Source organism: Pseudophryne corroboree, chromosome 6, assembly GCF_028390025.1.
Source record: "Pseudophryne corroboree isolate aPseCor3 chromosome 6, aPseCor3.hap2, whole genome shotgun sequence".
Lineage (NCBI taxonomy): Eukaryota > Metazoa > Chordata > Amphibia > Anura > Myobatrachidae > Pseudophryne > Pseudophryne corroboree.
Genome location: NC_086449.1, coordinates 750,555,870 through 750,581,255, shown reverse-complemented (window position 1 = coordinate 750,581,255; position 25,386 = coordinate 750,555,870). Strand labels below are relative to the sequence as shown.

At 46.2% G+C, this 25,386-nt stretch overlaps 1 protein-coding gene across 1 annotated transcript in view; it reads right to left on the bottom strand.

Annotated features, from left to right (window-relative positions):
* MGAT4B (alpha-1,3-mannosyl-glycoprotein 4-beta-N-acetylglucosaminyltransferase B) overlaps positions 1 to 25,386 on the bottom strand; it is a 530,095-nt gene that overhangs the window by 212,245 nt on the left and 292,464 nt on the right. The window lies entirely within an intron of this gene.

The following is a 25,386-nucleotide window of genomic DNA, read 5'->3' as shown; positions in this document are numbered from 1 at the left end:
GTTCCTGGGAACTGGCTGTATGTTGCAGCTTTTTCCCTCTACCTCTGCCTCTGGGCAGAAAGGACGCGCCTCTAACCCGCTTGCCTTTCTGGGGCCGAAAGGACTGTACCTGATAATACGGTGCTTTCTTTGGCTGTGAGGGAACATGGGGTAAAAATGCTGACTTCCCAGCTGTCGCTGTGGAAACGAGGTCCGAGAGACCATCCCCAAACAACTCCTCACCCTTGTAAGACAAAACTTCCATGTGCCTTTTAGAATCTGCATCTCCTGTCCACTGCCGAGTCCACAATCCTCTCCTGGCAGAAATGGACATTGCGTTATTTTAGATGCTAGCCGGCAGATATCCCTCTGTGCATCTCTCATGTATAAGACAGCGTCTTTAATATGCTCTACGGTTAGCAATATAGTGTCCCTGTCTAGGGTATCAATGTTTTCCGACAGGGAATCTGACCACGCAGCTGCAGCACTGCACATCCATGCTGAAGCAATAGCTGGTCTCAGTATAATACCTGAGTGTGTATATACAGACTTCAGGATAGCCTCCTGCTTTCTATCCGCAGGCTCCTTTAGGGCAGCCGTGTCCGGAGACGGTAGTGCCACCTTTTTTGACAGACGTGTGAGCGCTTTATCCACCCTAGGGGATGTTCTTATCGGGGGAAGCCCACGCTTCTTCACACATTTCATTTAATTCATCAGATGGGGGAAAAACCACTGGTAGCTTTTTCTCCCCAAACATAACACCCTTTTTTGTGGTACCTGGGGTAATATCAGAAATGTGCAACACATTTTTCATTGCCGTAATCATATAACGAGTGGCTCTATTGGAATGTACACTAGTCTCATCGTCGTCGACACTGGAGTCAGTATCCGTGTCGACATCTGTGTCTGCCATCTGAGGTAGTGGGCGTTTTAGAGCCCCTGATGGCTTTTGAGACGCCTGGGCAGGCACGGGCAGAGAAGCCGGCTGTCCCACATCTGTTATGTCGTCAAACCTTTTATGTAAGGAGTTGACACTGTCGCGTAATTCCTTCCACATGTCCATCCATTCAGGTGTCGACCCCGCAGGGGGTGACATCACATTTATCGGCACCTGCTCCGCCTCCACATAAGCCTCCTCATCAAACATGTCGACACAGCCGTACCGACACACTGCACACACACAGGGAATGCTCTGACTGAGGACAGGACCCCACAAAGTCCTTTGGGGAGACAGAGAGAGAGTATGCCAGCACACACCAGAGCGCTATATAATGCAGGGATACACACTACACACAGTGATTTTTCCCCCTATAGCTGCTATAATACACAGTTTGCGCCTAAATTTAGTGCCCCCCCCCCCCTCTCTTTTTTACCCTATTGAGCCTGGAAACTGCAGGGGAGAGCCTTGGGAGCGTCCTTCCAGCGGAGCTGTGAGAGGAAATGGCGCCAGTGTGCTGAGGGAGATAGCCCCGCCCCCTTCACGGCGGACTTCTCCCGCTTTTTTCAGGATATTTGTGGCAGGGGATTTTACACATATATAGTCTTACTGACTATATTATGTGTTTATTTGCCAAGCTAAGGTACTCTTATTGCTGCCCAGGGCGCCCCCCCCCCCCCCCCCAGCGCCCTGCACCCATCAGTGACCGGAGTGTGTGGTGTGCATGGGGAGCAATGGCGCACAGCTGCAGTGCTGTGCGCTACCTTAATGAAGACCGGAGTCTTCAGCCGCCGATTTCCTGGACGTTCTTCTTGCTTCTGGCTCTGCAAGGGGGACGGCGGCGCGGCTCCGGGACCGGACGACCGAGGCTGGGCCTGTGTTCGATCCCTCTGGAGCTAATGGTGTCCAGTAGCCTAAGAAGCCCAAGCTAGCTGCAAGCAGGTAGGTTCGCTTCTTCTCCCCTCAGTCCCTCGTAGCAGTGAGTCTGTTGCCAGCAGATCTCACTGAAAATAAAAAACCTAATTATACTTTCTTTTCTAAGAGCTCAGGAGAGCCCCTAGTGTGCATCCAGCTCGGCCGGGCACAAAATTCTAACTGAGGTCTGGAGGAGGGGCATAGAGGGAGGAGCCAGTGCACACCAGGTAGTCCTAAATCTTTCTTAGTTGTGCCCAGCCTCCTGCGGAGCCGCTATTCCCCATGGTCCTTACGGAGTTTCCAGCATCCACTAGGACTTCAGAGAAATATATAAAGTAGCGGCCACAACTACTTTTATTTTCCCTTAAAACTGCAGATTCACTGCATAGTCAGCAGTTTATGCATTGAAAGCTAGGCAATGGTATTGCGTACAAGAAGGGAAGCTGGGCTTGGCTGTGGTGTCTCGACTATTTTTCTTCCAGAACTAGATGTTATACTTGGCAGCCTCGATAGGTATGATCAGGTGTCCAGAGTTACATTTTCAATTACTATTCTATAAAGCTAAACAGCCAGAGCTTCATCTGTGCTGGAATGCACTGTCACTATAACAAGCAAAACAGACAGACTCCAACGGCTCTGCAACCACCTATGTGAGATTCTATATTCTTATGGGAGCGTCACCGCACAGCACTCCCCTGAGAATAGGGAGAGGATATAACGTTTCTATATCTCATGGTGACATCATACTGTGTGAGAATAGCCTAGGAAGGGCAAACAAACATCAGGTCAGAGGGTAGCAGGAAAATGTGCCGGGTGAGAGGAAAGAGTACATAACATGGGGATTAGTGACAAAAATGAACAGCAATTATGGGCGACAGTGGAGGGGTGGCAGTGTTTGGGGAGTTAGAATTAACAAATGAGCAGAAAACAGAAGAGACAATAACGTCCCCAGGGGAGATAAATGACATAGAAAAAGGGGGAGATTGTACAGTAGCTCAGACCACCTATCCGTGCAATTTTTAGGGAGGTTGTCACAATGTGAAGGGTGAGATGTACACTGAAAATATAGATGTAAGCTCTCAGGGGCAGGACCCTTCTTCCTCATGTTTGACTTCTAGCACTACCCATGTCACCAGCGCTTCTTCTAGCTTGTCTCAAAGTACCATCCAGCAACTCCTATGTTAAGTTGCCATCAAGATGCAGTGAGTTACCCCCTACCCTTGCCATCATCTTATCTTATCTGTTGTTTTTATGCATTGTACCGAACATGTCAATTTACATTTTATTTCTTGTATTCACCAGACTATGCTCTGTTTCTGAACTCACTAACACTCCTTTCCCTCTCTCAGATCACAACCTTATCACCTGCATGCTCTCCTCCATTACTTCAAACTCAATGTCCCTGAAGTCTACCAAGCCTCCTCTAACACGCAGAAATATTAATGCTATTCATTTTCAACAACTACCTACCTCTCTGCAACCACTGCTCTCACCAATTACTACATTCACTTCTCCTGAGACTGCTGTATCACACCTTAACCAAACTCTAGAAACAGCACTTGATGAAGTGGCTCCGGCTACCCATTACAGTCCACGTAGACTTAGATGTCAACCGTGGCACTCTAAATACACAAGACACCTACAAAAACTCTCAAGTGAAGTAGAACAACAGTGGCATAAATCTCGTAGTTCAGGTGATTTTCTCACATATAAGACCATGTGCCACACTTATCGTAGTGCTCTGGACACTGCCAAACAAACATATTTCCAATCTCTTATCTCTGCTCAAGCCTCTAAACCCAAGAAACTTTTTAATATATTTAAATCAGTTCTTGTCCCTCCCTCACGAAACCCACCAGCCACTATCCTATTTCAAGGACAAGATTGATCAGATCCAAAATGAAATGGTATGCTCTTCCACAGCCAGTGACCTGCTCAACTCCCTTCCTGAACCCTCTCACACCTTCTCTTCATGAGATACCACAAATGAAGATGAAGTATCTGCACTCTTCTCATATGCCTACTCTACTACCTCTCCTCTTGATTCTATCCCCTCACAAATTAGTAAAACTCTGTCTGCTGTGCTCATCCCAACCTTAACTAAAATCTGTAATCTCCTCTCTACTAGTATCTTTCCTTTTCTGTACAAGCATGAAGTGATTACTCCCATTCTGAAAAAAAATAATAATAATTTGACCCAAAACTACTGTCTCATCTCTCAGCTCCCATGACCCTCCAAGCTACTTGAGAAACTCTCCTACACTAGCCTCACACACTTTCTTAACTCACACAGCTTACTGGACCAACTTCAGTCAGGATTTCATGCCCAACACTCCACAGGGACAGCACTGACTAAAGTAGTGAATGATCTGGTCACTGCTAAATCTAAAGGCCATTACTCACTACTTATTCTCCTTGATCTCTTGGCTGCCCTTGACACTGTTGACCACTCTCTCCTCATACAAACACTACAATCCCTAGGTCTTCAGGACACAGCCTTTTCTTGGTTCTCATCCTACTTATCTAATCGATCCTTCAGTGTTTGTTTCTCTGATTCCACCTCCTCTTCGCTACCTCTCTCAGTTGGAGTAACACGAGGCTCAGTTTTAGGTCCTCTGCTTTTCTCTATCTATATTGCATCTCTTGGCAAACTAATCAGCTCTTTCGGATTTCAGTATCATCTGTACGCATATGATACTCAAATCTACCTATCCTCTCCAGATTTGTCACCATCTGTATTGGGCCGTGTCACTGAATGCCTTTCTGCCATTTCATCTTGGATGACATCTAGCCACTTCAGACGTAATATTTCCAAAACACAATTCATTATATTTCCATGGGCCAATAGTAGTTCCCAATCCGATATCTCTATCACTGTTGATAACTCAGCAATCATCCCTACCCCACAAGCTCGCTGCCTAGGTGTCATTCTTGACTATGAACTGTCCTTTGTTCGCCACATTCAATCTGTCGCAAGATCATATTACATACATCTAAGAAACATATCCAAAATAACCATATCTTACACAAGACAAAGCAAAAACTCTGATCCATGCTCTCATCATCTCCCGCATTGATTATTGTAGTAGTCTCCTGACTGATCTTCCCAAACATAGGCTCTCACCACTACAATCCATTTTGAATGCAGCTACGAGGCTAATCTTCCTCGCTAGATGTTCATCATCTGCAGATCCGCTCTGTCAGTCCCTCCATTGGTTACCGGTATTCTTCCGTATTAAATACTTTTACTTACATACAAGGCTATTAACCAAACTGCACCAACATACATCTCTTCACTCATATCAAGATATCTGCCAAACCGACCTCTTCGCTCTGCACAAGATCTACGTCTCTGATCCACAAGTGTTACTTGTTCCCACTCAAAATTACAGGACTTTATGCGGGCTTCACCCACTCTGTGGAATACTATCCAACGCACAATAAGACTCACCTCTAGTCTCCAAACCTTTAAACATTCCCTTAAAACTCACCTCTTCAAACAAGCCTATCAAATTCCAGACCCACCCGCATAACATTCAATGTTTCCCTATCTAATTACATCCTCTCTGTACAGTACACATATCCTCACATATTTTGGCTTTCATTACTCTCACACCCTTCTGATTCTTCGCCAAAATTGCTGGGTGATCATGTCATACAATCCATTAAGAACCTAGCAAACTGGTGGACCATTATGAAGTAGGTAGCATTTATCCTTGTGTATCAATGCCTATTTCCCTATAGATTGTAAGCTTGTGAGCAGGGCCTTCCTACCTCTATGTCTGTCTGTTTTTACCCAGTTTTGTTCTATTACTGTTGTTCTAATTGTAAAGCGCAACGGAATATGCTGCGCTATATAAAAAACTGTTAATACATAAATAATACATTTACTGTATTAATATGTCAAGTTATACTGCTACTATATATATATATATATATATATATATATATACCCTGCATGGCTCCTTAAAAATAGAGGAGAAAAAGACGAAAAACGAGAAGGAGAAGAAGCCGAAAAACGAGAAGGAGAAGAGGAGGGGGAGGGAGAGGGAGAAAAAGGAAGAGAATAAGCCGAAAAACGAGAAGGAGAAAGAAGGAGCAGAAGCCGAAAAACGAAAAGGAGAAAAAGAAGGAGAAACTGAAAAACAAGGAGAAAATGAAGGAGAAGAAGAAGAAGGAGGATGAGGAGGAAGGAGAAGAAAAAGAAGAAGGAGGAAGGAGAAAACTACTATTACTACTACTACTAATAATAATAATAATAATTATGTTGCACAGAGCATTACAAAGTACATCTTCCCTTTCTGTGTACAAATTAGGTAATGTATATACTGTAGCTGTAAAGCTAGCTTCAGAGATATAAGTAAATAAAGTAGACTGCATGTGTAATAGATAGCTGAATCTAGTTACTAGAAGAATCTTTAAAAGGGCAAGGAATGATGTGCAACCACAGTCTCCTTTTTCCTCCAATCCAAGCAGTGACTTTCACCCACCTTACTAAACAGGGAGCCTGGTGTGCAGTGGTATTATAAGCCTTTAGCTCTGATAAGATCCTCGTACATACAGAATATTATTTTGATGTTACATTAGCAAGTATATAAAGCACTTTCATTTTAAGTTTAGGAGGCAATCAATTATGGCTGTTGTAGCGATGACAGGTAAATTCATCATTGGTTTTGTGAGAGTATGAATTATCGAAGCTTCTGCCTGTCATCAGACGTTCTGTCCAATGTGATTTTATAACCCAGCAGTAATCAGCTGAACAGCAGCAGTAACCACTGAGAGACCACAAAACCTAATACACAAAACTGCATTATGTAAAAGCTAACTAATAAAACTCACAATATACCAGAAAACAGTCTCAGGAGCTAGAAGATCGTTAGGTGCCGCCGTTAAGGATTTGACTGTGGCAATTAATTTCTTTGCATTACACACAGAGAACTTGATGGTAATAATTGGTCACTAAATCTACTGTGGGTGTAATCTTCCATACAAGAATGCAAAGCACAATGCAATAAAGGGCGGCAGCCGTTTTCATACAGCTAAATCTCTAATTCTAACAACGCACGGCACAATTATGGTTGATGGATTTTATCAACTGTAGTACTGTGTGAGAACTTAAAGGCAAAAATCCAAATCTACAGGGGAAATTGGAGAATGAATTTACAGGATTACAATGCATGCAATAAATTCAGGGTTGAAAAAAAAAAAAGGTTAAAAAAAAAATAAGATTTTAAACCTACCGGGAAATCTTTTTCTCCTAGTCCGTAGAGGATGCCGGGGACTCCGTAAGGACCATGGGGTATAGAAGGGCTCCGCAGGAGACATGGGCACTATAAAGAACTTTAGAATGGGTGTGCACTGGCTCCTCCCTCTATGCCCCTCCTCCAGACCTCAGTTAGAGAAACTGTGCCCAGAGGAGACGGACAGTACGAAGAAAGGATTTTTGTTAATCCAAGGGCAAGATTCATACCAGCCCACACCATCCACACCGTATAACCTGGAATATACGCAACCAGTTAACAGTATGAAACAAAACAGTATCAGCCAACGACTGATCTTAACTGTAACATAACCCTTATGTAAGCAACAACTATATACAAGCCTTGCAGAAATATGTCCGCACTGGGACGGGCGCCCAGCATCCTCTACGGACTAGGAGAAAAAGATTTACCGGTAGGTTTAAAATCTTATTTTCTCTTACGTTCTAGAGGATGCTGGGGACTCCGTAAGGACCATGGGAATTATACCAAAGCTCCAAACCGGGCGGGAGAGTGCGGATGACTCTGCAGCACTGATTGAGCAAACATGAGGTCCTCCTCAGCCAGGGTATCAAACATGTAGACCGACTGAAACACCCATGGTGTCACCAGGGCGTCCACCGCTACTTCCTGAGGGTCCCTTGACCTGGCACAATACCTCCGAAGCTTCTTGTTGAGGCGTGATGCCATCATGTCTATTTGAGGAAGACCCCAAAGACTTGTTATTTCTGCAAAGACTTCTTGATGAAGACCCCACTCTCCTGGATGGAGATCGTGTCTGCTGAGGAAGTCTGCTTCCCAGTTGTCCACTCCCGGAATACCGCTGACAGAGCGCTTACGTGATTTTCTGCCCAGCGCAGAATCCTGGTGGCTTCCACCATTGCCACTCTGCTCCTTGTCCCGCCTTGGCGGTTTACATGAGCCACGGCTGTGACGTTGTCTAATTGAATCAGAACCGGTAGGTCGCGAAGAAGATTCTCCGCTTGTCGTAGGCCGTTGTATATGGCCCTTAATTCCAGTATGTTGATGTGTAGACAAACCTCCTGGCTTGACCACAGTCCCTGAAAATTCCTGCCTTGTGTGACTGCTCCCCATCCTCGGAGGCTCGCGTCCGTGGTCACCAGAACCCAGTTCTGAATGCCGAACCTGCGACCTTCTAGAAGGTGAGCACTCTGCAGCCACCACAGGAGAGACACCCTGGCCCTGGGGGATAGGGTTATTTTCTGATGTATTTGAAGGTGGGACCCGGACCACTTGCCCAGAAGGTCCCACTGAAAAGTCCTCGCATGAAACCTGCCGAAGGGGATGGCCTCGTAGGTCGCCACCATTTTTCCCAGTACCCGAGTGCATTAATGTACTGACACTCTTTTTGGTTTTAACAGGTCTGTGACCATGTTCTGGAGTTCCTGGGCTTTTTCCATCGGAAGAAAAACCCTCTTTTGTTCTGTGTCCAGAATCATGCCTAAGAAAGACAGCCGAGTTGTTGGAACCAACTGTGACTTTGGTAGATTTAGGATCCAGCCATGTCGCTGCAGCACTCTCAGGGAGAGCAACACGCTTTTCTGTAACTGTTCCTTTGATCTCTCTTTTATCAGGAGATCGTCCAAGTACGGGATAATTGTGACTCCTTGCCTGCGCAGGAGTATCATCATTTCCGCCATTACCTTGGTGAAAACCCTCGGGGCCGTGGAAATCCCAAACGGCAACGTCTGAAATTGGTAATGACAGTCCTGTACAGCGAATCTCAGGTACGCCTGATGAGGAGGATAAATGGGGACATGAAGGCATGCATCCTTTATGTCTAGTGACACCATAAAATCCCCCCCTTCCAGGCTGGAGATCACTGCCCTTAGCGATTCCATCTTGAACTTGAACCTTTTTAAGTACAGGTTCAGTGATTTTAAGTTTAGAATGGGTCTGACCGAGCCATCCGGTTTCGGGACCACAAATAGGGTTGAATAGTACCCTTTTCCCTGTTGTATTAAGGGAACCTTGATAATCACTTGCTGTAGACACAGCTTTTGAATTGCAGCTAAAGCTATCTCCCTCTCTGGGGGAGATGTTGGTAAAGCCGATTTGAAGAATCGGCAGGGAGGCACGTCTTCGAATTCCAGCTTGCAGCCTTGGGATACAATTTCCATCACCCAAGTATCCACGTCCGACTGAATCCAGACGTGGCTGAAGAGTCGAAGACGTGCCCCCACCGGAGCGGACTCCCCCAGTGGAGCCCCAGCGTCATGCGCTGGATTTAGTAGAAGTCGGGGAGGACTTCTGTTCCTGGGAACTGGCCGTAGCAGGCATTCTTTTCCCTTTACCCTTACCTCTGGCGAGGAAGGAAGAGACCCGACCTCTTCTGGACTTATGCGACCGAAAAGGACTGCATCTGATACTGTGGCGTTTTCTTTTGCTGTGGGGGAACATAAGGCAAAAAAGTAGATTTACCCGCGGTAGCTGTGGAAATCAGGTCCGCGAGACCTTCCCCAAATAAAACCTCACCCTTGTAAGGTAAAAGTTCCATATGCCTTTTTGAGTCGGCATCACCCGTCCACTGGCGGGTCCACAGTGCTCGCCTAGCAGAAATCGCCATGGCAATGGCCCTTGAACCTAGTAGGCCGACGCCTCTCTGAGCGTCCCTCATATATAAGACTGCGTCTTTGATGTGACCTAAGATCAACAAAATGGTATCCCTATCTAGGGTATCCATATCAGCTGACAAGGTATCTGTCCAAGCTGCTACCGCGCTACAAACCCAAGCCGATGCTATTGCCGGTCTGAGCAAAGCACCCGTATGTGTATAAATTGATTTTAAAGTCGTTTCCTGTCTGCGGTCAGCAGGATCCTTGAGGGCTGCCGTGTCTGGAGACGGTAGCGCCACCTTCTTGGATAAGCGCGTCAAAGCCTGGTCTACCCTGGGCGAGGATTCCCACCGCACCCTGTCCTGTGCCGGGAAAGGATACGCCATAAGAATTCTTTTGGGAATCTGCAGTTTTTTGTCTGGAGTTTCTCAAGCTTTTTCAAATAATTTGTTCAGTTCATGAGATGGAGGAAACGTTACCTCAGGTTTCTTTTCCTTAAACATGTGCACCCTCGTGTCAGGGACAGAGGGGTCATCTGTGATATGCAAAACATCTTTTATTGCAATAATCATATAATGAATACTTTTTGCCACCCTTGGGTGTAACCTTGCATCATCGTAGTCGACGCTGGAGTCAGAATCCGTGTCGGTGTCAGTGTCTGCCATTTGGGAAAGGGGACGTTTTTGAGACCCTGAAGGGCCCTGTGACACAGTCAAAGCCATGGATTGACTCCCTGCTTTTTCCCTGGACTCTGCTTTGTCCAACGTCTTATGTAATAATGTCACATTTGCATTTAAAACATTCCACATGTCCAACCGACATGTTGCCGACGGAGACACCACAATCATCTGCTCGACCTCCTCCTTAGAAGAGCCTTCCGCTTCAGACATGCCGACACACTCGTACCGACACCCCCACACACACAGGGATATTTATATGGAGACATATCCCCAAAAAGGCCCTTTGGAGAGACAGAGAGAGTATGCCAGCACACACCCAGCGCCAACTGACACTGGAAAAACCAATTCCCAGTAGCGCTGGGAAAAATAGCGCTTTTATATAATTATGTGCATAAAATACACCCACTGCGCCTTACAAGTGCCCCCCCCCCCTCTTTTCTGCCCTGTGTCACCGTGTTCAGCAGGGGAGAGTCCGGGGAGCCAGCTTCTCTGCAGTGTCTGTGGAGAAAATGGCGCTGGTTAGTGCTGAGGGATCAAGCTACGCCCCCTCAGCCGCGGGCTTCGGTCCCGCTCAATTTCTTTAAATACTGGCGGGGGATTTACTATATACAGCCCACGGAGCCTATATATTCATTTCAGCCAGTCCTAGAGGTTTAAAATTGCTGCCCAGGGCGCCCCCCCTGCGCCCTGCACCCATCAGTGCCTGCCGTGTGTGTGAGCAATGGCGCGCAGCATTACCGCTGCGCGTTACCTCAGAGAAGATCTGAAGTCTTCTGCCGCCTTTGAAGTCTTCTTTCTTCTTATACTCACCCGGCTTCTATATTCCGGCTCTGTGAGGAGGACGGCGGCGGCGCGGCTCCGGGACGAACGGCGAGGGGAGACCTGCGTTCCGACTCCCTCTGGAGCTAATGGTGTCCAGTAGCCTAAGAAGCAGAGCCTATCATTTAAGTAGGTCTGCTTCTCTCTCCTCAGTCCCACGATGCAGGGAGCCTGTTGCCAGCAGTGCTCCCTGAAAATAAAAAACCTAACAAAATTCTTTTTTCAGAGAAACTCAGGAGAGCTCCCTGTAATGCACCAAGTCTCCTCTGGGCACAGGATCTAACTCAGGTCTGGAGGAGGGGCATAGAGGGAGGAGCCAGTGCACACCCATTCTAAAGTTCTTTATAGTGCCCATGTCTCCTGCAGAGCCCGTCTATACCCCCATGGTCCTTACGGAGTCCCCAGCATCCTCTAGGACGTAAGAGAAAAAAAGTTTTTTTTTGGTTTAAACCAACAATTTTTTTTGCATTCATATTTTAATGAGGAAAAAAATTTATCATTTATTAGAAACCTTGCTCAGCCATGTTTTAGGCTTTGATTTGATTTATTTTACATATTTCAATACAATCAAATTTTTACTGCTTATTATTGCTATTACATAGCATATACATTACATATATTAAATAGACTAAACATATTAATACATACAAAGTACACTCATAGATAGATGAAATTGAAAATAAGTACAAGTTAATGTTAAGCATTAGTCTTGCTTATTATAAGTAAATAAATCTGAACAGTAATACAAAATGGAAAATACAAAAGCACTTTTCAGGTTAACACACACACACACACACACAAAGGAGGAGTTAAGCATAAGCACTGGGCATGTCACTGGCATTAAAAATTTCTGCAGCGGGGTACACTGGGGTTCCACAGGGATAACATCGGGGTGTAGAGTTGGATCTTGATCCGAGGCACAAACAGGCTAAAAGCTTTGACTGTTTCCAGGATGCTTAGCCTGGCCTCCTCTATAACCCCGCCTCTGTGCACAGGAGCTCAGTTTGTAAGTTGGTGAAGAAGACTTCAAGGGCCGCAGCATAGGCACTTAAAAGTGCTACATGTCATTTCTGACATATCATGCTGCGGCTCCCTCACCTCCCAGTGGCGCTGTATACTCCCGTGCCCTGGTTGCCGGGTACTTACAGCGGAGGTCTTTGGTATTTCTTAGGGCCCACACACTGACCGCTGCTCTCTGGGATCGCGTGGCCGCATCAAGGAGGAGGTAAGAAAGTCCCCCCAGCGGGACCCGCTGCAAATCGCGATCCGGCGCGGTCTCTAGGAGATGAACCGCGCGCGCAGGCATTGACACTGTGGCCGTGCAGGGACCCCACTAGACCACCAGGGCAAGGGCACAGGTCGGATTCTGTACATAATCCGTTTTCTAAGGCCCGCAGTACCTGGTGGTGAAGTCCAGCAAGGGGATAAGCCTCTGACCTGTAGCCCCTCCCCCAGCCCCAGGGTGCCATTTACTGCTAATGTTCCCGGCCTGGAGCTGTATTTCTCTGTCTCCCTCACTCCCCGTCGGCGTTTGGGCGCCATTACACACACATGCTGCGCTGATCTGGGACTGCTGAGCAAAGTCTCCTCTGTAAAGCCGCCTGCATCATCAGCGCTGTGCATTTACAGGACACTTAAGTATTCTACATGTCTTTAGACAGTGTTAGTTAAGAACAAGTGCATACTGTCAGGGATATTTAGTACAAGTACCCTGTGATATACATCCAGCCTTTACTGTGCATTGTTATATCTATATACTTTATTAGCTTTACTTAAGTAGTGCAGTTACTTAGTATTGCTAGTCCAGTGCAGTTTTATTGTTGTTTGTGATCATTTCTACATTGTACATGTGACTGTGTGTGTGCCATTAGCTGCTGTGTGATTTCCATTCCGTGTATCTCACATATATTGCTATCCCTATATTCTGTACCCTGAGGGGGGCTAAGTGCGTCAGGGTTTTCATATTATATAGGGTCTCACAGGATATACTATATTGGTATTTTTCACTGTGTTTTACAGTCACCATTTGCCTCTTAAATCCTCCGTGTGTGCTCTGCCTGTAGTCACACTACCCAGGGGGATTTTTGTCAGGTATTTTGTCTGCTTTTATTGTGCTTTTTCACCCTACGGTAAAGCTTTCGTATAGTGGGGGTCATTCCGACCCGTTCGCACGCAGCGGTGCGAACAAGTCGGAACTGCAGCTGCGCAGCACCCGCATTTCGCATGCGCGTCATTGCCCAGTGATGGTAGTCACCGGGCAACGGCGCCAGGACCGAAGGAAGCGATCGTAGGCCCGATCGCAAGAAGATTGACAGCGGGAAGGAGGATCGTCTACTCACTGTTTCCCGGGTGTGGTAATGCGAACGCAGGCGTCTCCAGGCGTTTGGAGGGCAGATGTTTGATGTCACAGCCGGGACCTTCATCGCTGGATCTGTCGTACTGGATAAGTAGGTGCACGGCTGGTCTTGTTCTGCACAAAACTTTTTTAGCATAGCAGGGCTGCACAAGCGATTGCAGCCCTGCTATGCTAAAATACACTATTCCATAGGCGGCGTCAAGTTGATCTCACGAGCAGCAAAAACTTGCTAAGTGCGATCAACTCGGAATGACCCCCAATGTCAGCTCAGCAGGGTGGGGATTCTGTGGCTGACCTTGCATCCTGCAATGCTCATGCCATGGATGAATCTGAGGAAAATATTGCAGCTGAGGGTTCAGGTGCTGGGGTTTTTGTACCCCTCAGTCAGTTTTCTGCAACGGGGGCAACTAATGACCCGCCGTGGGCTACATTTTCTAATTTACTGACTACGCTAGTGACTAGACTTGCGCCCTCTATGGGACCTCCTGTGTATTTACAGCCACATATTGTCCCTGTTGTTAATCTGCCATGGGCAGATACTCTGTCCTCTCAGTTACAGTAATTAAATCAGTCTTTGGCCAAGCAAAATCCTAATTCTCGCCCGCCTAAGTCCAAGGTGTCATCTAAGCGGGCCATTACATCCTCACAATCCATGCATGTTACAGATACTTCATCTGAGGACGATGGCGCATATACCAACCCCTCAGACACTGATGCAGATTCTTCTGATGGGGAATCCCTGACTCAAGTGGATGTTCCTGACCTCTTAGAGGCTATCAGGCTGATTCTTCAAATTGATGATGACGAAGAACCTCTGGCTACCTCTAAGAAACCAGATAAGTTCAAGCGTCAGAAGGTTACTAAGTTAATCTTAACACATTCTGACCATTTAGTTGACATACGTCAGGAATCCTGGGAATATCCAGGAAATAAATTCTCCCTGTCCAATAAGATGCTAGCTCGTTATCCCCTCGCTGCAGAGTTAAGCAAAAATTAGGAAACACTGTCGCCGGTGGATTCACAATTCGCACGTCTGGTGGTGTCATCTGCTCTGCCTGTCACTAACGTCACCTCTCAGAAGGAACCGACGGATAAACGTGTGGAGGGTTACTTGAAGTCCATTTATACTCTGGCTGGAGCTGTGCATAGGCCTACTATTGCGGCCTCTTGGGCTGCTAAAGTTATAGAGGCCTGGGTTCAGGAAGTTGAAGCGGAATTACCGTCCTGATAATGCAAAACAGTGTCTTTCTTACATTGTTACAGCCTCTCATTATATTCAGGAGGCGTCATCTGATGCAGGTATCCTAGCGGCCAAAGCGTCTACTACATCTATTCTGGCTTGCCGGATCCTCTGGTTGCGGTCCTGGTCTGTAGATCTGGACTCTAAAAAGACCTTGGAGGTTTATCCCTTTTAAAGGAAACATTCTTTTTGGGGAAGATCTCAACAAGATTGTCGCTGACTTAGAGTCTGCTAAGACTGCATGTCTACCTAGTACTACTCCTTCGGCTCCAAAGGCCAAGAGTACTTCCTTTCGTTCCTTTCAACCTCCAGGTAAAGCAAAGGGTCAGGCGTACCCGAAACAGGTTTGCACTTCCAAATCCACTAAGCCCAAACCAAAACGTGCCTGGGCTGCCAGTCAGCCTGCTGCCAAAACAGACAAGCCTGCTGCATGATGGGGCGGGCCTCCCCCTGGGCGATTCCAGGGTAGGAGGCCGACTTCTACGGTTTGCTCAGGTATGGTCACAGACCACTTTGGACGCCTGGGTAAGGGAAGTCGTCACTCACGGATACGCCATCTCTTTCAAGACACGTCCCTCTCGCCAGTTTTGCTCAACAAACATCCCTTCGGACCCGGTAAAAGCACTAACTCTCCATCTGGTGGTACAATCCCTCCTGGACACGGGAGTGGTAGTGCCAGTGCCTCTAGCTCAGAGAGGCAGGGGGTACTATTCAACGCTGTTCCTAGTTCCGAAACCTAGTGATTCTTCCCAGCCCATTCTCAACCTCAAGTCTTTGAACAAATTTGTGAAAGTCTCCAAATTCCGTATGGAAACTCTTCGCTCTATTGTTCTGGCCTTGGAGCCCAAGGACTATATGGTATTCATGGACATACAGGATGCTTACCTGCATATACCTATTTCAGTGTCGCATCACCAATACCTGCGGTTTGCTATTGGCAACCTACATTTTCTATTTCAGGCTTTGCCTTTTGGTCTGACCTCGGCTCCTCGAGTTTTCACCAAGGTCATGGCCGTCCTACTCCGCCGTCAAGGTATTAGGAGCCAGCCGTATCTCGACGACTTGTTGATCCTGGCGAATTCTCCAGAGGTTCTCTTTCGTCATCTGGAACGGACGGTCCAATTCCTGCAAGCCCACGGGTGGCTCATCAACTGGAAGAATTCTTCCCTGGTTCCTGTTCAGAGCATGGTGCACCTGGGAGCACTATTGGATACCCACAAACAGCGGTTGTTTTTGTCTCCGGAAAAAGTCTTGAAGCTTCAGGACAAGATAAGATGCTTACTCTCTCGCCCACATGCGTCAATACACTCGGCGATGCAAGTACTAGGCCTCATGTTGTCGGCTTTCGACATGGTGGAGTACGCTCAATTTCATTCCCGCCCTCTGCAGAGGTTAATTCTCTCCGAGTGGGACGGCCTGCCTCACCGGATCAGGTCTCACATGTTATCCTTGACTCCGGAGGTCCGTCTGTCACTGACCTGGTGGCTGCAGGACCAACAACTGAGCAGGGGTCATCCATTGTGGATCTCCAACTGGGTCCTTCTGACGACGGATGCCAGTCTGCGGGGTTGGGGCACTCTCTTTAGGGTCGGTGGACCAGGGAGGAATCTCTCCTCCCGATAAACATTCTGGAATTGCGGGCAGTGTTCAAGGCGTTGACACTAGCCCTGCCTCTAGTACAGAACAGGCCTGTTTAAGTACAGTCAGACAACGCCTGGTGGTGGCTTACATAAATCATCAGGGCGGCACCCGAAGCCGCAAAGCACTGATGGAAGTGTCAAAGATTCTTCGTTGGGCGGAATGCCATCTGCCAGCCATATTGGTAGTGTTCATTCCGGGGATCCTAAACTGGGAAGCGGACTTCCTCAGTCGTCAGGACGTAGACGCCGGAGAGGGGTGCCTGCATCCGGAGGTCTTTCAACTCCTAGAGGACCAGTGGGGTCTACCAGATGTAGACCGATGGCGTCTCAACACAATCACAAAGTTCCGGTTCCTCGGAGCAAGGATAAGGAATCCTCAAGCAGCGTTCGTGGACGCACTGGCCATTCCATTGAACTTTTGGCTGCCGTATGTGTTCCCTCCGGTGTCACTTCTGCCCAGCGTGATAAGGAAGTACAAGCAAGAAGGAAGAATACTACTTCTAATCGCTCCAGCGTGGCCCAGACGGCATTGGTTCTCAGACCTGCAGGGTCTCTCGATAAGTGTCCTCTTCTGCTTCCGCAGCACCCAGACCTCCTCGTTCAGGGCCCTTGTGTCTACCAGGATTTGGCCTGGCTGGCTTTGACAGCGTGGCTCTTGAAGCTTTCGTACTGAGGGCCAAAGGTTTTACGGAGGTCATTCAAACTATGTTGAAGGCCCGTAAACCGGCTTCTGTTTGGATTTATCATAGGGTCTGGAATTCTTATTTTGCTTGGTGTGCAATGCAACTAACAATTATAATGCATACAAGTTCAGTACCGCCAAACTCTTGGCTTTCTGCAACAGGGCCTGGACTTAGGCCTTCATCTGGCCTCCCTCAAAGTTCATATTTCTGCCTTGTTGATATGGTTTCAGAGAAAAATTGCGACTCTGCCTGATGTTCATACATTCACTCAGGGTGTTTTACGTATTCAACCTCCCTATGTTCCGCCTGTGGCTCCTTGGGATTTGTCTGTTGTTCCGGAGGCCTTACAAGAGTCTCCGTTTGAACCTAGAGTCTGTGGACCTTAAATGGCTTACTCTTAAGGTCTAGTCTGTGCTGGCTATTGCCTCTGCTAGACGGGTTTCAGACTTGGGTGCCTTGTCCTGTCAGTCACCCTTTCTGATTTTTCATCGTGACCGTGCGGTTCTTCGAACTCGCCCTGGTTATCTACCTGAGGTGGTGTCATCTTTCCACCTTAACCAAGAGATTGTGGTTCCGGCCTTTACATCTCCAGGTTTATCCTCCAAATAGCGGTCTTTGGATGTGGTACGGGCTTTCTGTATTTATGTGAAGAGTACAGTTTCTCTTAGGAGAGCTGATTCCCTCTTTGTCCTTTTTGGTTTTCACAAACATGGCTGGCCTGCTAACAAGCAGACCTTGGTCAGATGGATTAGAATGGTGATTGCACATGCTTAAGTACAGGCTGGCCTTCCAGCTCCTGCTACTATCAAAGCCCATTCTACTCGGTCTGTTGGACCTTCTTGGGCGGCCCGTCGTGGTGCGTCCCTTGAACAATTGTGCAAGGCGGCTACGTGCTCCTCAGTGAACACGTTCATGAGGTTCTATGCCTACGATACTTCCGCCTCCCAGGATGCCTCCTTTGGACGCCAGGTTCTTGTGCCCGCTACAGTGCATCCCCTCCCATGAGGAACTGCTTTAGGACATCCCCGATGTTATCCCTGTGGAACCCCAGTGTACCCCACTGCAGAAAATGAGATTTATAGTAAGAACTTACCTTTGTTAAATCTCTTTCTGTGAGGTATACTGGGTTCCACAGGGCGCCCACCCTGACGCACTTAGCTTCTTTGGGTTTGTGTGGCATTAGCCGCTGATACCTTCTCCTGTCGTGAGAATGTAGTGTATGTGGCTACAAATGGTTGTCGTCTCTTTTACCTGCTACTGCATTGGACTGGTATACAAAACTGAGCTCCTGTGCACAGAGGCAGAGTTATAGAGGAGGCGGCGCTAAGCAACCTGGGAACAGTCAAAGCCTTTAGCCTGTTGGTGCCTCGGATCAAGATCCAACTCTACACCCCGATGTTACCCCTGTGGAACCCAGTGTACCTCGCAGAAAGAGATTTAGCAAAGGTAAGTTCTTACCCTAAATCTCGTTTCTGAATAAAACACTAACAGCATAATAAAATAAAAAAAAGTTGTTTTTATGAAAAACAAAACAAAACAAAAAAACATTTGGTTTAAACCAGCCAACCCTGAATAAATTTTATTAAAACAGTGTTCAATGGATAAGTGTTTTGTGTTTTTTAGTGGGGGGGGGGGGGGTCCCTTACAGGGGTCAAAGTACTGGGTTGCAGTGCGGCCACCATCTACAGTTAATAAGGGGAGTGTCAAGACGAAATAATACACTTTCCAGCTTATCCACCTCCTTCCTCCCCATAGCCCTCCTCTGCCTCCAGGCCACTACTCCCCCCTGCACCCATCTCCAGCCTCTACAATGTGTGGCTAATTACTGAGGGCTGGTCCCTTCTCTGTGCCTTTGTCACCTCCCTTTCATATATTCCTCACCTCTTCCCCCTCAGCTCCCCTTTGCCCTCTCACCCACTGACCTCCCCCCATTTCCAACCAGGATCAGGTGAAATTGTACCCTGTAAAGTGTCATTACCCTCCATGCACAGCATCAGCCAGGCCGTGAGCTATGAGTGGATCCTGTCTCTTCGTCTTTTACATATAGTCACTCACATTTTACAGTTCTGTTATGTTATTATACACATTTTGTGAGAAATCACCCGTAAAATCGGGATACCATTAAAATGTAAGTATTTACCAGGAGAGGGATTGTCTGGATGATCCCTTCCTGGTTACAGACACTGGTTCATGTACTGTCTATTGACCATGCATGGGTAGTGGGTCCACAGCACAAAGTAAAGAGATCCCTGATGCAATCACACAGTGGTGTGATAGGTGCGCCTGTCTCTGGATGTCATGTTTAATACATCTGGTGGAAATTAATTTCTTATTGTCCGAATAGCGGTAATAGGAAATTCTATTTATCAAATCTAAACTTTAATAAACAATAAATGGGTCACTTAATGTTGTATTTTTCTTCTAATACACTATTATCTGCATTTCCCATATGCTTTCTGTACACAAATGTAGACAGACAGACAGACCGACCAGCTGGTGTGTCGGGTTAGTCCAGCTGCCCCCCCCCCCCCCCCAGCCAATAAGGTACGTATATAGCATGTTTATACAAAGCTCAAACATTATATTTTACAGATATGCTTCGATATATTACAAAGTGCTAATGCACCATTATTCAACTTCTAAGCTTATGTTGCTTTTAATGAAAGTGCTTTAAGGATGGCAAAACCTCAAAATTCTTATTTTCAAATTTGAGGTTAAGTTCAGTATTAACCAGCAGCTCATATAACAAATATTACACCAATTATCTGAAGCACTTCCTATAATTATAGGACAATGTATGGATGAGAACTCACACAAAGCAGAGAGCGAGACTGAGTTGCCGTGACATCACTGGCCCTGCCCCTTGAATCAACCAACCCACCCACTGCATATCGGCAAACCAAGCCTGCCTAGCTGTCAGTCACTATCTACCTGCTTAGTTAAATAAGCACCTTCCTCCTAACAGGCCCACTGAGGACATGCTGGCTATATTAAGTATACATACTCTAGGCATTTCATGTATATTATCTCACCACATTTATTTTGATCATTTATGTTATTTCTCATAAATGATCAAAACTTCTTGGACTTGGGGGGGTATAGCCAGAGCTTCCTACGGGCTCAGTGCAATAATGCCTACTGACTGATTGCACGGCCGGCGTAAAAGATATAGAAGATGAATCAATACTTGGGGAACAAAGCACATTCTTAGATAACTTCTGGTAATTTCAGCAGCCGACGCTACACAATGAACCCATTACAAGAAGCCTATTATCCTCGGATAACCATCCATTATGTGGCGTGTTGGCAGGGACTGCCCGTCACATCACATGCTGCATTTCCAGCTCTCTAAGAGGGGCCTTAGGCAGAAGGGGGAGTCCTTTTCCACTTATGTTTCACTCTCAAGAGGGCTTTCAGGCCTTTTATTTTACAGCTGAGGGTTTTATCTTGATTGGAAAGAAAAAGAAAAAAGGCAAATCAAGCCTGAGAGAAGCATTGGGAATTCAGCATCTCTTTCCAAAGGTCTATCTATACATGTTCTAGCCATCCATTTATCCCAGGATAAAAGACTATGAATATCTTCAGCACTCTAACTGGACATAAAAACTGTACATGAAGGGACTGTTATAACATAAAATATTGGGATTTATTTTCAAACCACTCATTATAATGGCTCGTTCATCCAATATAAGTTTACAAAACATCTACAATCGGTGAAAACAGTATTAGTTGTTAAAATAGGAACTCTACTGTTGCCTCTAAATAAAGTTGTTGCTAGCCCATCTACTTGTGAGATGGCAATTATAGCCATTGTATCTCTTTCAAGACAGATAAAGGTCTGAGCGGTCACATCCCTTTCTATCCCCATTCCACTGCACAATGTGGCAGGTAGCGGCATCTACCTAACGTGGTCATTTGGCCACATTAATGTTGTTACACTCAGCCCATATTGTAGGCATCTAATGTAAGTTTGATATCAAACCCTTCGATATTGGCGAGATAAATCTTAGACAGCTGGTAGCCAATGTGACCATACAATTAATGCAGGTTTTGAATCGTCATCTTAATGGAAACACATTCTCAAGAGTTCCTAAAAAGTTTCTACTTGCCTACCGCCTCATAGCAAATTGTTCAAGTCCGTATAGCACAACTAAAGGCATATTTACCTACATTCTGGGAGAATCCTGGCCTACATTACGAGTAAACCATCCACCTAGACACCACCCCAGTGAAGTTAGAAGAAATATGGGTGTGCTTGATGCCACTACAGTATTTGCATCAAGATGGCTCTGCTGCGGCAAATCCCACAGCAGAGAGCAGGATTGCTATCATAGGACTCCAGTACTGCACCCACCCTACCCCACTTCCACCTCACCATATGGATCTCCCAGACAGAGCAATGTAATAAAAAAAAGGGAGGTATGCTATTAAAGTGCACTCCACACACATGCACAGTGGAAGTAATGATTCTGTGACAGACTTCGGGGGTTAATTTAGTTACCCGCAATCCGTTTGGTAAAAATCTTATTTTACCACATTTTTGTTTCGTGGCAATTTAATTACCCTGTTTCTTTTCCACACAAAAAACCAAAACACACAGGGTCCGGGATAGTTTCCCAGATCCATGTGTTTTTTCACGGCAGCAAAATCACAGCACTTACATGGAATTATCCCTGATAGTGACGGCTATCAGGGATAATTGAATTACCATCTGGGATCAATTAGCTGCAGTAAATTACCACGGCTAATTGAATTTCCCCCTTAATATTCATAATACAAATAATTCTCCGGCACTGGCTATGGAGCCAATACATCAGGAAAAAAGAGTAAATAAAAAAATTTAAAAAAAGGATTCACAGATTCTGCATTCTCTTTCCCTGATTTAATGATTCTCAAATCCACCATTATGCGTCCATACATTGCAGATATTTTACAGTAATTCGCAGATCATTTTCATCCAAAGAGCAGATCTGCAAATCATGAAAGTACCTATATGAAATATAAGTAATGGCAAACTACAGCCTGATTGGTTGACAATCTGATTTTCCAATTCCGATCACTTTTTGGTAGGAATCAGCGATCGGTGAACCCCATATATTGACAGTTTGTTACACAATCATCTGTGAAACACAAATTTGCTCCAATTGATTGCTGACGTATTGATCTCATAGATTGTATAGCTCATTTTTGCTGTAATGTAATGTAGGACAGCATCGGAGTTCCGATGTACACTAAAAGGATTGTAAAATGCTTAATACTCAGTAATGAGCTGTAAATAACAGAATGTCTGGTAAAGCGATAAAATTGAGATTTAAAAAAACAATATGGGAACAAATTCTCAAGTAAACAAATGATAACAACAAATAAACTACTGTCCCCGAGAGTACAATCTCATAACAATGGACAATGTAAAAAATAAGAGAATAATTAAGAACACTAATAAGTATGACAGTATAAGATTAAATTAGCAGGCTAAAAAATAAACACAAAGATGTTTAAATAAAAAAGCAGCAAGTTACATAGGATTTGTAATCTCACGCTCTCTCTGGTGTCCCTGCAACAGACTCCAGATTAGCACTCGGGTGCACTCCTGTACTAATATTTGTAAATCCACATTACGCCAAGGGGGTTCATTATATCGTACCGTACCCGTCCCTTGCCCTCTGAGTGCTGCACACACCATTGCAGGTTTGCGTGGTAGCTGGGGTGTAAGAGGGGTATCTCAGTCTGCAGTCTAGGAGGGAGATATGGATGGGATGCCGGCGGTCAGAATACCGACAGCGGCATTCCGACCATCAGAATCCCAACAACCGCCTGGAAAGTACCCTAACCCTCCCCTGCCCCCTACCCTAATCGGGATCCGGTCTCTAGGTCGACAGTAACTAGGTCGACACTATCTAGGTCGACCACTATTGGTCGACAGTGTTTCTAGGTCAACAGGGTCTCCAGGTCGACAGGTCAAAAGGTCGACATGAGTTTTTCACGATTTTTTTCTTTTTTTTAAACCTTTTCATACTTAACGATCCACGTGGACTACGATTGGAACGGTAATCTGTGGCGAGCCATGCGAGGGGACACGGTGCACTAATTGGGGTTCCCGGTCACTCTACGAAGAAAACGACACCAAAAAAACATAAAAAAAACTAATGTCGGCCTAGACCCTGTCGACCAATAGTGGTCAACCTAGTTACTATCTACCTTCCATAGCACCCCCCCCCTAATCCTAACCCTCACTTGTGGGTGCCTAACCCAAACCCTCCCTTTCCCACTGCCTAAACCTAACCCTCCCTGCTTGGTGCCTAACCCTAACCTCCCCTTCTAAGTGCCTAAACCTAAGGTCTGGGCCACACATACCTTTGAGAAAGTCACGTGGGTGTGACGAAACGCGTTAGGACTCCTCCCTATTGTTCCCACCTGGGATACCTGCTACACGTTATTCCTCTGGTCTGATATCCAGAGGTCCGAACCGACAAAAAAGCCTTTACTGGTGCCTATGAGACACAGCTAATCTATCTCTGCTGCAGCTTATCGGTCACATCTTTTCCATCTGACCCGGCGGGTTGACGTGAGGTGTTTAAATCCAGCTCGGCTCCTCCTCGCCACAGGACGGGTCTGCCGGTGAGAGCGGTAAGAGGTGATCCTTCGGGCCAGCGCAGTCTGGCGGTCACTATCTGCACTATCTACGGGACGGATTTTCCGGTGAGAGCATCACGAGGTGATCATTGAGGCCAGCGCAGTCTGGCGGTCATTACCAGCACCTTTCCCTCCGCTATTTAATCAAGGACCAGCGGTCTCAACATTACCAGTCAATCTAGCAGCCACATGAGGTGTGCTTAATCCGAACATCAGCTCCTACCTTTACTACATATCAGGTAACATCACGGTGGGACGCCACACGTACCTGTTTTAGTGAACAAGCAATTTATATCACAGGTTTTTTTTTTGCACGAACAGTACTTATCATAAGACCAGTTATATACCGTATGGACTTGATGAATTGAGATATCTGTGCGAATTTTATATAGCACCATACAATATTGTGGACTTTAAATTGATTTTATAGTCATTGTATAAAAAATCAATTGCGCAAACAGTGTTTCTCAATGACCATATTTCCCAATTGAGACAAGTCTGAGATATCATTTATGCTACAGTGTTGTGTCCATAACTGGATACATTTTTATGATTTATGTCTTATATGTTTTCTTCTTGGCTTTTTTAAAGCAATATTAATTTGATACTGTGCACAGTATATTTTAAATATAATTTTATTTTGTTATATTAAAACATTTATGTGCATTATTGATTGGGTTTGATTGATTTGACACTCGGTGACCTGTATCCGCATGTGCAATTAATGGATTAATTATGGTTTACTATATGCTCTGTTAATCCCGGGCGCAGCTGTATTATTTTTCTCTTCTTATATTCATATACAAACGTACAGAAGTTTGTTTGCAGCAGCGAACGGGAGACACAGAGGTACGATCAATTTGGATGTACACGTGCATATTTGCATGTGTATATATACACATACATATCCAATTTTTCCTTAAAATTAGCGCCTAGGTATTTCGTTTTTTTTCTGGGCCACACATAGCGGCCGAGCGGGTCCTGCTGAACGGGACCCGCTTGGCCGGGAGGGAAGTTCTGTGTGCACACAGATCCTGTTCTGCAGGATCCCTGCCAGTAACACTCAGGATTTCAGTGGAACACATACATTGAAATATATGTGTTCACATTGAAATCCCGCCATCCTGTCAACCGGCCTGACCGCAGCATGCTGCGGTCGTATCCAGCGGCGTCAGGACTGCCGCACATGTGGGCGCCTGCATAGGTGCCCATGTGCACCCTCCTTCAAACCAAACGGGTACCGAGGAACGGGACCCGCTTGCCCGCTATGTGTGGCCGTACGCTAACCCTCCCTCCCCAGTACCTAACTCTAACCTTCTCGTCCCTGCTCCCTAACCCTAACACCCCTTGTCCTGCCTAAACCTAACCCTCCCTCCCCGGTACCTAACCATTCCCTTCCCTGCACCCTAACTGTCCTTTTAATGTCTAAACCTAACATCCCACCCCCCACAGCAGGACGCAAGCGTGTCCTGCTGGAAAAACGGTCTGTCGGTACTTTGACGCCGGGATCCTGACCTCTGTGGGGATTTAGACGCCGGCTTAATGGCGTCCCTCGGGATTCCGGCGTCGGCATATTGGCCGCTGGGATCCCATCCTTCGGGATATTAACTGAATCCCGGGGAGGGAACAGTGGGAAATACAGAGCATTGGAAGCACTTGTCACGCCCTTC